Source organism: Herpailurus yagouaroundi, unplaced genomic scaffold, assembly GCF_014898765.1.
Source record: "Herpailurus yagouaroundi ecotype Mexico unplaced genomic scaffold, PumYag 29, whole genome shotgun sequence".
Classification (NCBI taxonomy): Eukaryota; Metazoa; Chordata; class Mammalia; order Carnivora; family Felidae; genus Herpailurus; species Herpailurus yagouaroundi.
Window position 1 is genome coordinate 100,748,249 of NW_024412377.1, and position 13,130 is coordinate 100,761,378.

The 13,130-nt window shown below is 40.1% G+C and overlaps 1 protein-coding gene across 4 annotated transcripts in view; it reads left to right on the forward strand.

The window, feature by feature from the left end:
- Positions 1-13,130, forward strand: part of FAM169A (family with sequence similarity 169 member A) — a 93,480-nt gene that overhangs the window by 22,473 nt on the left and 57,877 nt on the right. The window contains exon 1 of one of the 4 annotated variants that reach the window (XM_040450872.1): positions 238-428. The exons of 2 other annotated variants lie outside the window; for them this stretch is intronic. The gene's annotated coding sequence lies outside the window, so the exon portion shown is untranslated. Of the gene's footprint in view, positions 1-237; positions 429-10,353; positions 12,147-13,130 lie in introns of those variants that run through there. One more of the 4 variants, XM_040450867.1, reaches the window with a different exon arrangement.

The following is a 13,130-nucleotide window of genomic DNA, read 5'->3' on the forward strand; positions in this document are numbered from 1 at the left end:
CGGCCGGCCGCGTCCCCCGAGGGGCGTGTGGCGCGTCCCCAGGTGCGCGGGCCTCCGCGTCAGCGCCACCATTTTGTGTGAGGGAATGCCGCCTTCTTCCTTGGCTGGCCTGGGATCGGCTTTGGCTCCCCGGCTGCTGCGTGCCGAGCCCCCTCCCCTCCCACTGCGCCCCACCTGGAGCCTGGCCGCGCTCGCCCGTTGCCCTGGCTCGGTGGAAAGCGGACCTGGTGAGGCGGCGCGCCGAGGCGTTTAGGCTCGGGTTCAGCCACGCAGGTGGCCTCCGGAGATGCTCTGCCCACCTCCCTTGCATTGAACCTCTGGAACAGATACTGTATAGATTCTCTTCGAGAATGAAGGGCATCGCAATTTTGTTCTAATTCTTAGCCGCCCATTGTGCAGTTTTTCGAGGCCTGTGCCCCAGGAGATCGGTGGGTGAAGCATCGAGCCCTGGGTTGTTTATGCCTCGGGGATCTGGATTGCATTTACTCCTATTATTGTCCTTTGGGAGAAATGATGAAACCTCTGACTCGATTCTGGAAACTGGTGTGGGTATCTTAGGTTATTGTAGATTATTAGAGTAGATTCTGAAATAACCACCTGATGCAGGCCCCCTTCCCCCTTGGAGAGATCCTTTGGAAACATCAATTAAAATGCTCAAGTGTGAGGATTTTTGAGGGGGTTGGGGCTGAGCGAGCAGGTTACTCAGAGACTACGGGAAGGAAAAGTTGTAATTGTATTCAGAACTGTTAGGCACTTTGTCATTTTCAAGGTTCCTCAGAATTTGGTAATTTTTGTTTTGATTTATCTTCTGGCAAATGTGCTTGAGTACCTAGTGGATTATACTTGGGCCGTTTGTATTTTATCAGTGCATCACAGACAGGGATTAAAACCTGGCATGGTGGCTGTTGCGTAATACACACGTTTGGGCCTCGGAGGGAAATCACCAAAATAGATCTGTACCATGTATTATTATATGCTTGCATTGGCAGATTGATAGCATGTAAGGTGTACCGGATATCTTTGCAAACTATAGCTTGTTTTTCTCCTACAGGAGAAAAGATTTTTCTGGTCTGCGGACCAGACCGAGTTTTCCTGTTGAGGGTGGTGGGGCTTTGGACAGGGAATGAAATAGTGAGAGGAACCTGGGAAACATCTATGTGTGGTAAGACTTACAGTACAAAGATAAAGAGTCTTTGAAGGAAAGCTTGTAGGTGTCATAGTAGCCTCCTCTTTTTGAATTTATGATGAGGATTGGCTTAGGGAATTTAGAAATAGGTTATGACTGGTGATACTAGCCTGCTGCACGAGTGATTATGGTATCCAGAGGTGCTTTACCTGTGGATTTAAGGTTCTGAAAAGTTTCAAATTAGTCTCACCTGAGATTCGTCCAAAATAGTATTAGACTCATTACAAACGGTATCATTTCCTAATAAAGGTATAGTATATGTCAAAGGACTTAACTCTTGACTTGGAGAAAACAAAGTGTTTTATAATTAGATGCTCTTGAGAGTAAAATGTCATTGCCACCCTCCTTATGAAATTACTCTCAACTTTTTTTGAATAGTTGAAAACTTCCATTAATTCTTTATAAACAAGTAATTCCATATCATGGGCCTTTCCTAGCAGAAATGTCATGCCTCTCATAAATGACGTGTTCCAGGAGGAGAATTATGGAGGTGACAGGGACCTCGGACATGGAGAGATGAGTCTTGTTTTTTTAGGAAACTTAAGGAAGCACCGATTGTTTTCTAGGGGTTCCAGGTGCCCTGATTGGATGTGTCTTAGGTCTGTGGGGAACGAGATTGTTCCTCTCAGCACGTTCAGCTCTGAGCCAGACACAGTTCCTGAACCTTTAAATTAATTCTGTAAATGCACAGGTTACAGAGGTTCACTGAATTGGTGCTACTGGCCTTATTAACTCCAGTTTGAATTAATGTAGTTGGAGATTTTGAGCATCATGTTACCAATATTTGAGAAATTGAAAAGGAAAAAGGCCTTTCAATATTTTTCTCCATTAGCTTTTATCTAACCTTTTCAAACCCTTACATGTGTTATGTTCAGTAATGTGCCTAAAAATGCAGAGATTTTCTTTTTAAAGATAATTAGAATTTAAGAAGATTGAGTATTCAGGCAGAGTATTCAGGCAAAAATATTTGTCAAGGGTTCTGTAGAAAGGATTGTAAGTTGACTAGGAAGTGAAACAAAACCATCATGGTTCTTCCCATTTCTAAGATGTTGTGAATCTGAAATGAAAAAGGAATTGCATGGTTATTGTGTTTGAGATGATTTTCTCTTCACACGTCATTAGCTTCTGATCCGTTGTCTATCTAACCCTGAAATTAAAGTTCTAAATTTGGCATGCTTCACTGGTAGTAGGGCATTTCACAATTCTTTACAACAACAACAACAAAATTACTGGAGGTTGAATTTATTAAGAAAAAGGTGTCATGGTTTAAAAATAATCAGGGAAAAGCTGATAATTTACTAAAGATAACCTAAATAATTAGACTCATTCGGTTTCAGGGCTGGTATGAGATCTTATCTGCTTTGTAGGAGGGAACTACTCATTTAGTCCCACCTATTCTTTGTCCAGAAAGTTTGTGACTCATCACATGTTTTTAAAAATATGTATCATTTTTAGCTACTACCTGCTCCAGTGAGGTGTTAATTTTAGGCTACACCAAAGGGTGTTTTCATTTATTCAACAAAAAACACAGAGTGTCTGTTGTATCTTCAGGGGCACAAGGGGTGCCTGGGTGGCTGGGTTGGTTAAGTGTTTGAGCCCAGTGTCGGGCTCTGTGCTGACAACTCAGAGCCTGGAGCCTGCTTCATATTCTGTGTCTCCTTCTCTTTCTGCCCCTCCCCGCTCGTGCTTTGCCTCTCACTCTCTCAAATAAACATGAAAAAAATTAAAAAAAAAAAAAAAGGGACACGAAAACAAGTAGACCTCACCTTCATGGAGTTTATAGTGAAGTATTGTGTATTTTTTTTTTTAATTTTTTTTTTTCAACGTTTATTTATTTTTGGGACAGAGAGAGACAGAGCATGAACGGGGGAGGGGCAGAGAGAGAGGGAGACACAGAATCGGAAACAGGCTCCAGGCTCCGAGCCATCAGCCCAGAGCCTGACGCGGGGCTCGAACTCACGGACCGCGAGATCGTGACCTGGCTGAAGTCGGACGCTTAACCGACTGCGCCACCCAGGCGCCCCTAGTGAAGTATTGTGTATTAAAATGTTAAAGATTTCCTTAAAATCTAACTGCACACAGAGTTTTGCAACTATGAATCGGGAACAAGTCAATTTAATAAATTACATTTTTAATCTTTATTTTTTATTATTTTTATCTTAAAAATTTTTTTAATGCTTATTTATTTTTTAGAGAGAGAGAGAGACAGAGCATGAGCAGGGGAGGGGCATAGAGAGAGGGGGACACAGAATCCAAAGCGGGCTCCAGGTTCTGAGATGTCAGCGTAGAGCCCGACGCAGGGCTTGAACCCACGAACGCAAGATCGTGACCTGAGCTGAAGTTGGATGCTGAACCGACTGAGCCACCGAGGCGTCCCCAGTAAATTACATTTTTAAAAAAGAAGTGCCAAAAAATAATAAAAGAAGTGCCAGATTGCATGTATGTGTGTGGGGAAACCCCCTGCACTTACGGGTTGTACAGTGGAGAGGGTTCAGTTGCCGAAAGAAACTGAGGAGGGAAGAATACTAAGAAATGGAATTGTTTGGAGTGTTGTCCATGGACAGGGATGGTGGGGAGTGGACTAATAAGCAGTAGAATGGTCAGTTGGGTTTGGTCTGAATCAAGGTCAGGTGAGAATGAAACTAATTCACTGAATTTGGGAGTTGAGAGGTTATTGGAGGCCTTAAGAGGAGTAATAGCAGGGTGGGCTGGGTGGCTCAGTTGGTTGCACGTAGGACTTTTGATTTCAGCTCAGGTCATGATCTCATGGTTGGTGGGATTGAACCTGGTGTTGGGTGTGGGCCGACAGCAAGGAGCCTGCCTGGGATTCTTTCCCTCTCTCTCTCTGCCCCTCCCCTGCTCACACTCTCTTTCTCACCCTCAAATAAATAAATAAATAAACTTAAAAAAAAACCTGTTTAATAGGGGTGCCTGGGTGGCTCCGTCGATTAAGTGTCCGACTTCAGCTCGGGTCATGATCTCATGTTTCATGGGTTTGGGCCCCGCGTCGGGCTCGGTGCTAAATGCTTGCTCAGAGCCTGGAGCCTGCTTCGGATTCTGTGTCTGCTTCTCTCTCTGCCCCTCCTCCACTCATGCTTTGTCTCACTCTGTCTCTCAAAAATACATAATTGTAAAAAGAAAAAATTAAAAAAAAGTTTAATTGAAAAAATAGGACCCCCCCCGTATTATTAATTTTATAGTTTAAAATATTTTACACATATATCAGTACATAGTAGTGCTTTCAAGTTTGATAATACCTGAGGACCTAACTCTGATTCTTCACTTACCAGTAGTTGTTATCCAGAGGCAGTATAATAATCTGCAATTCAAGCCAAATAGGTTTGAAAGCTGGATTTGCTGTTTCTAGCTGCCTTTTAAGATACATGGGCCTCAGTTTCTTCTTCTAAAAGGTAGTTATAAGAGACCCTGTCTTAAAATGTTGTTGGTAGAATTAAATGTGATAATGTTTCTAAAGGTGAGCTATTAATATTATCAATGAAATTAGGATAATTTTTAGTACCAATTTCAGTGTTTCTCATCTTTCTCTCTTTTATTATCTTTTTTTACCCTGTGTTCAGTACAACACTTTGTTAAGGTATGTTTCAAGGCAACAATCGTCATTTTCAAAATTGTGATCTACCACTTGTCAGTCGGAGATTTTGTACTGCATGGGATAAAGTATAAGCCTTTTAAACCTTTTGTAGTTTTTGTGGATTCCAGATGAAGAACGTATCTTTTTTTTTTTCAAGTTTATTTTTTTTTTCAGTTATCTCTACACCCAACATGGGGCTCAGACTCATGATTCTGAGATGAAGAGTTGAATGCTCTTCAGATTGAGCCATCCAGGCATCCCAGAACCTGTCTTCTAATTTTAAATGTGGCCCTGTTTTCTATTAATTATTTATGCTCATGATGGAAAATATAGCTAAATTTACCAAAAAGCAAGCACATGTTTGAAGTCTTGACATTTGGCCTTAGAATATAATGCATATCTAAAACTACTTGAGGGGTGCCTGGGTGGCTCTGTAGGTAGTGTCTGACTTTGGCTCAGGTCATGATTTTGCAGTTCCTGAGTTCGAGCCCTGCATTGGACTCTGTGCTGACAGCTTGGAGCCTGGATCCTGCTTTAGATTCTCTGTCTCCCTTTTCTCTCTGCCCCTTCCCTGCTCATGCTCTCTCTCTCTCTTTGAAAAGTAAACTCTAAAAAAAATTAAAAAAAATAAAAGTACTTGAAATTAATTTTAAGACTGAGATTTATCGATAATATTTTGTAAACCATAAAAAAGAAATTGATGTGATTCTGAATAAGTTTTGTTTGGAGAATACAAACTTTTTATATCTGAGTATCTTAGAATGGCCAAAAAAAAGCATAGTTTTATAAAATGATTTATATGGTTTTACAGTTTCATGTACAAATGACCACTCAGCTGAAGTCTGTGGGCTCTTGGCCCTCCTTTCCAGAACTTTGACACTGGCTTGGATGGAGACAGGGATGTTCTTGTACCTGTAGCTGCAGAAGGGCCGAGAAAAGTTTCCCTTGTCCTGTGTTGGAACGTGCCAGCCATAACTAACAGTAGTCTTTGATGAGCTAGTTGGCTGTGTTTTCATATGGTATAATTCACTTGTGGCTAGCGTTTATTGTTAGCATGGCCCATTCTTTTTACCCTTTAGATACAGGCAAATAACTCTTACCTTTTCATCTGGGTATTGACTCTTCAGATATTTGAAGGGCAGCATTCTTGGCCTCCCTTCCCCAACACTTCCCTTCACTAATTTCTCCTCATTCCTGTTCCTCATCCATTGTACCATGGTGTCTGGATCCTTTGCCATCCTGGTGGCTTTCCATTGCAGGCATTCCAGTTTTTCAGTGTGATTTTTCTTAAAATGTGATCATCCGAGTGGAATCAAAAACAGTGGATGCTGTCTGACCCATGAAAAGTGCAGGGATACTTTTCCGTCTGTGGATCTGGATAGTCATAACCTTAATAAAGAAGCACCATTCTAAGGTTTTTTGGCTTTAACTTAAGAAAAACTTGCTCGTGGTTCACTTTGAGTCTACTGTCATCTAAATTTCAAGGTCTTACTTGTCTCTGGCCATCAGCAACGAATAACTTAAGAACTATAATGCCACTTAGTGAATTTCATTTTTTCTTTAGCTCTATTGTATAGTAATTAAATAAATATTTAGTAGGCATTTTACTTTGTCAGTTTTTGTGTTTCCCATTTAGTTTTTAACTTGTCAAACAGTTGGCTTTCTTATTTTTGAATTTCTAAAAGATATTTCATAGGATTTATGTTCTCTGAGGCCTGAATTTTTTTTCACTCACCATTAACTTTCTGTGCCCATTGTGAGATGTGGCTGCACTGACTACATGACTTATCCACTATCCTAACAGATTATTCTCAAGATTTTTCTCAGATTATTCTCTTTTACTATTGCAAAGAGAGTTGCTCAGAACATTTTCATGCATGCTTCCTGGAACACTTTGCTGTCTCTAGGCTGGTTGTATACTTGTGCAACATAACACATGATACCATATTATTTCTCAAGTATTTGAACCCGTTTACACTCTTACCAGTGTATCTTAAGTGGTCCTGTTGATTCACTACCTATGCCAACACTTAATATGAATAGATATCTTAAAAAAATACGAATAGATTTCTTAATTTTTGCTCATTTAGTGGGTGCAAAATGGTACCACTTTTTTAGTGTTTATTTTTCAAAGAGAGAGAGAGAGCATGAGCAGGGAAGGGGCAGAGAGAAAGGGAGACAGAGAATCTAAAATGGTACAAAATGGTATTTAATTGTGATCCCAATTTGCGTTTTTCTGATTATGAATAAAGCAGAGACTCTCTTTATATGTGTTTATTAAACAAAACAAAACAAAAAAAGGTTGGCTTCGTATTGTGTAGTAACCATTTAAAAATGCTGGAGACAGGGGCGCCTGGGTGGCGCAGTCGGTTAAGCGTCCGACTTCAGCCAGGTCACGATCTCGCGGTCCGTGAGTTCGAGCCCCGCGTCGGGCTCTGGGCTGATCGCTCAGAGCCTGGAGCCTGTTTCCGATTCTGTGTCTCCCTCTCTCTCTGCCCCTCCCCCGTTCATGCTCTGTCTCTCTCTGTCCCAAAAATAAATAAACGTTGAAAAAAAAATTAAAAAAAAAATAAAAATGCTGGAGACAGTGCATCTAACATCTGAAGAGAGAATATTGCAAGATTTAAAAAATCTTCCTCCTACAGAGGGACTAAACAATATGTTTGATGTACTCTGTGATATTTGTGCGATCAGATACATCCTGGGTCATACTGGCCTTCTGTCTCGACCTGGGAACCTGGCCCCCAGGTTAAATCCCTTGGAGACCGATTGCGTAGGTTTAGAGTCTGACTGCCACTTAATAGCTGTATGATTTTGGGCAACTTACTTAACTTCCCCACACCTGAGGCTCCTAATTGAGAGACTTAAGAATATCTGCCTTAGAGGGTCTTTTGGAGGAATGAGTGAGAGAAGATGTGTAGAGTGTTAAGCTCACGCCTGGTGAAAGGCAAACAAACAATAAATGGTAGTTCTGTCATCATCAGGAAGCACATTTCACTTTTTTTTTTAATTTTTAAATTTTTTTAATTTTTATTTATTTATTTATTTTAAACGTTTATTTATTTTTGAGACAGAGAGAGACAGAGCATGAGCAGGGGAGGGCCAGAGAGAGAGGAAGACACAGAATCCGAAGCAGGCTCCAGGCTCTGAGCGGTCAGCACAGAGCCCGACGCGGGGCTCGAACTCACAGACTGTGAGATCATGACCTGAGCCGAAGTCGGACGCTTAACCGACTGAGCCACCCAGGCGCCCCGCACATTTCACTTTTAAAAAATAATTATAAATGAATTTTTGATGATACTACCCTTTTGTAAATTAAGACATTTTTTCCTGTCTTTTTTCTCCAAGTAATCAGGTATAGACACAAGTTATTGGTCAGAAGAGGCAGTAGATAATTTTACCCATCCCACTTTTCATGTGTCGAAAGGTGGATTTTGCTTCCCTGGGGTTCTGAGGTTGGTAGTCCAGATGAAGAAAAATCACATTAACCTGTGGTAAGTATACTAAAAGAAGTATGCGTGAGGTACTTGTCGGAGTTTCTCTACTTGTCTCCTTTAGTTCTTTTTATTAATCTATCCTACCTATCTCATAGCCTAAAGCTGTGGGAGCAACTGTCTGACTTAAATGTCTTTTTCCTGCTCAAGATCCTTAAATTGCCTCCTGCATCCCAAATAAAGTTCAGACTCTTTAGTCTGGTGTTCTTAGCCTTTTATGTTCTGTACGGGGTTTATTTTCCTTGTGTTTCTACCACTACTTCTAATATACCTCAATTCTCTTGGTAAATCCAACGCGCCATTTTCAACATGCTTTCTGGCTTCCATGTAGTATGCTCCGTCTTTTTAGAGGGTTTTCCCCTCTATCTGTTGAAGGTCCATGGATAGCTTTTCATCTCGCCTCAGAGCCGTACATGTCTCAGCCGTAGCGTTGCTTCCTCCTGGTACTGCTGTGTGATTTGTTTACACAAACTTTTGTTCAGTCGTTCATTTATTCATTTATTTAGTAAACATGGATCGAAGTTACACAGGAAGGCTCCTACTATCACTTACCTCTTTTTCTCCTGGGTGTGCTGCCCACGAGAGGCAAGAAAACAATTTACTTCATCTGGGTAAGCAAACCCACCTGAGGTTGCAGGAGGCGTGGGAGAACAGGTGCATGGAGCCACGGATGGAAGTGCAGAGTTGGAGAGGCCTGGAGGGAAAGAGGCGTGGGTAGCCTGTGGTCCCGAATCCGCTGTTTTTCCAAGTTGGTATGCTCCTCTGCCCATAGTGGCAACCGTTGGTTACGTTTCTTAGTTGTGTAGTGAAAGTATTAGGGGCTGGGGTGGTGATTGTGACTTGGCAGCATATTTCCTAAATTGTATGCCAGTATTAAACACCAGGTTTGGTTTGGCTGTTGCCTTTTCTTTGGGCTAGGTGTATTTTCTTTGAAGTGAAAACATCAGTCTTCTTTATGGTTTTAAATGAGATAAGCTTCTGTGATACTTTATGTCAAAGATACCTACAACATTGTGCATTTTGTTGAGACTCCTGTTTTTAACAATTGCTTTAACAATTGCTCGTGTCCTTGAGTTTTACTGTGCCAGACTCCTGCTAACTTTAATGAGACGTTATAAAATTAGATCTGTTACGTGGTAAAGAAGCTAGGTCAAAGGATTTTAGTTTGTCTCATGTTGAAATGAAAGCAAAATTTTATGGTGCATTTATTTAAATCCTTCTTATTGTGCTTTTTCCCCCTGAGCTTTTTACTTGTTTATTTATATATTTACTTATTTATTTTTGAGAGGGAGACACAGAATCTGAAGCAGGCTCCAGGTTCTGAGCTGTCAGCACAGCGCCTGACATGGGGCTCGAACTCACTAGCTGTAAGATCATGACCTGAGCTGAAGTCGGACGCTCAACCGACTGAGCCACCCAGGCGCCCTTCCCAGAGTTTTGTAAATTGCTTCTGTGAGATAGAAACAGAATCCAGGTGAGGTACTGGGGTAGCTGCTGGCATCTTCTAGAGGCAAATCTATTCTTTTTGCAGTAAACATGTAGTCATTCAAGTGGAAGCTTCAGTTACAGGTGATTTCTATTTCTTTGCATATGTATCTGAGCAGTATAAGTAGTTTTACTTTTTTTGAGTATTTATCTTAAGAGAGAGAGGGAGCTAGCAAGCAGGGGAGGGGCAGAGAGAGAGAGAGAGAGAGGGAGAGAGAGAGAGAGAGAGAGAATCTCAAGCAGGCTTCTGCACTGTCAGCACAGAGCCCGATGGGCTCGAACTACTAACATGAGATCAGACCTGAGCCAAAACCAAGAGTGGGATGCTAAACCGACTGAGACACCCAGGTGCCCCAGCTCTCTCTATATCTTGCTCAAAATGTACTGATAGTTAAGAATTGAGTATCCATTCTTGGGCGTGGTAAAATTTAGTATTTTGTGTTCTGACTCATTTTTGCTTATGAATCTTATTTCAGCCCAAGAGTCCTGTTTTGCCTCCCCAGGATAGAATATGCACACCCCCCCCCCCCCACTCCAGTCACGTTCTCTCTCCCTTGTAGTTTGGATGCAGGTACGTACACCAAATCTTGTCACTTAGATGCACCCAAGAGAGATTACATTTTCATGTTTAAATGATTTCTTAGATCTAGGACAGTCTTCCTAGATATGAAGAGAGAACTAATTCTTAGAAAGAAAACTAGTAATATTTCTCCTGATATATGCAATCAATCTTTAACTACAATAGGACTCCTAAAAGGCTCTACTTTTAGACACAGCGTTGTGATAAAAAGAACAGGCCTCAGAGCTAGACTGCCTGGATTAAAATACTAGTTCTGCCACTTAACTAGGGTGTGCCCTTGAACAGGCTACTCAGCTTAGTTTCCTCATCTGGCAAGTGAAGGTGATTAAATTCCTCACTTCATCGGTTTGTGATAACTATTTCTGGGAATACATGGGAAGTGTTTTGAATAGAATAGGCACACAGTCCGTTGTTGGCTCAGTGACGATTATTTCAGAAGATGATTTTGCTTCCTACTTAAAATAAAAACAAGCAACAGGTATGAATGCTTTTTAACTTTGTGCCCCATTAACCATAAACTTGCGGACAGTCCTCACCTATAGGTAATCAAATCTTTTTCCTTTCTCAGAGGACAGAAATGGATTTGTGCACAGTGTTGAGGCTATCTGAGATTTGATAGCTGGAGCACTTTGCTCACTGGTTTCATTTTTGTCATGTTCAGAACCTTAGCTCTAACACTGGAGAAGGATTAATGTAGGATTTAGAGCCTTGTGTAGGGCAGGATGGAGAGAAGAATAAAAAGAGATTGTTGAGCTAATGTACAGCGGCTAGGTGAGTTAGGGAAGAAAAGGATGTTAGAAAAAAGGGAAGAATCAAGAGAAGAATCATAATAAGGCTCAGGAACAGGCTTTTTGTGTAAAACGTTGAGAGCATTACAGATTATGTTGCTTGGATACCTAACCTATTTTCAATGTTGGGGAAACAGGATCATGACTTGGATTGGTTGCGATAATTATTTTTTTTTCTAAGAACTCTTTCACCTGTAAAATGTCCATATTTTTTTTATATTCCTTTCGCCCTAAAGCCCCCAAGTAAAAATAATTATAAGAATTTTGAAGGAATTTAGGAACTGAATTTAGAAAATACATTCCCCCTTTTAAAGTGTATATTTGACATCTGGTGATTAACCTTAAATAGGGAAAACCATCACAATTGTAGCAATTTGTTTTTTCTTTTTCATATTTTCTTCCTTAGAACATTCATTCTTTTAAATAGTTATGTAATAATTTAGGGAAAAGGGGTAGAATTATTAAAAGATGGATGTGAAGTAGCTGATGGGCATCTTAGAATTCTTACGTAAGAGGTATTTGTATTGTGTTTTTATACAAGTTAGCCAGGATTAATGAGCATAACATTTGCTTAATTTATAAATTAATTTGGACACTTTTTACACTTCATTATCCATTCTGCGTAAATTTTTTGATGAGTTAGTTTGCTTAAGGCAACACTAAGCTTTCTCATTCATGTAGAACCTATTTAGCCCTTTTGGTTTATCTCATGGGCAGAGCATAAAGTGCTTGACAAAATTTGATCTGACAGCTTTACAGTTATGTAACATAGAACAGAAGCTTAACAACAAAAAAGAGGGAGAAGTGAGTGATTTATCATAGCAACCTATATCTCTGTCTAGAGCTTTACCACTTTTCTCTTGCCTCTAAACTGTAGCAGAACCGCCATACGGCTAGTAATTTAAAGTCTTAACCAGTATTTTTTCTAAATAATTACAAACATTTAGAGGTGAAAAGGTCCTTAGGATTATCCTGTCCAGTTGCATCACATTACTAATGAGAATACAGAAGCCTGAAGAGGGTAAGTAACTTGCCCAGGGTCACTGACTTAGCTAGTGGCAGAGCTCACCCAGGAACCAGGGTCATAGAATTCCAATTCCAATTGCTCTTTCTGGTGTAATAGGTGAATAGAAGACTTAATAACAAGATAATTGTTGCAGTATTTTTCCAAAGGAGCTTTCCTATAACCATGACAAATATGATTTTGAATATTGAATAAAAATAATTGTATTGGGAGGCATGTCTCATTGTACCTATTCTTCTAGCCCCAAACAGAACGTTTCTTCATGTATAGATCGAAGCTGATAGAAATATCTCACTATATATCCATTGTGGCTGTGGCTTTCTCTTTAAAGTCTTGTATATGGTCCCTTCTCAGTAAATATTACCTGTTGCTGTTAACCAACTGATGTATAATAGTTTCTGTCTTCATTTAAATACTATCAGGTGATTATTTAGCCAATAAAATTGAACACTGAAAGCAAGCAGTAATAAAAGTAATGGATCTAAGGAGAGATTTGCAACACAAAAACATTTTAGAAGAGGTGTACGTGTGTGTGTGTATGTATGTATATGCACCTTTGGAATTAGAGAAATACGTTCTAATTCTTTTCATACTAAAAACTATGAAACTATGGTTGTTTTTAAACTGTACTCAGAAATCACAACTTGTAAGTAAAATTTCTCTCCCCAGTAATGCTCTTTATGCAAATTTCAGAGTATTTAACTTGTAGGACTACAGGAACACATGATTGTTCCATTTTGTGTTTGTGTGTGTATGAATAATCTTTGGCTAATAATAATAATATGCCCAGAAGCAATGTTTTTCTGTTTAAAGACTGTAGTCTACAAAGGTTTAAGAATGAAAGGTAATACATTTGTTTTTACACTTGAGTCACGTTGTGCTTGTCTTTAGTCCTATACCTATAGTGCAGTGTTTTCTAAAATGTGCTGATGTATTACTGGTGATTTAGGAGATGCTCTTAAGTGGTTTTGAGGTGAATGT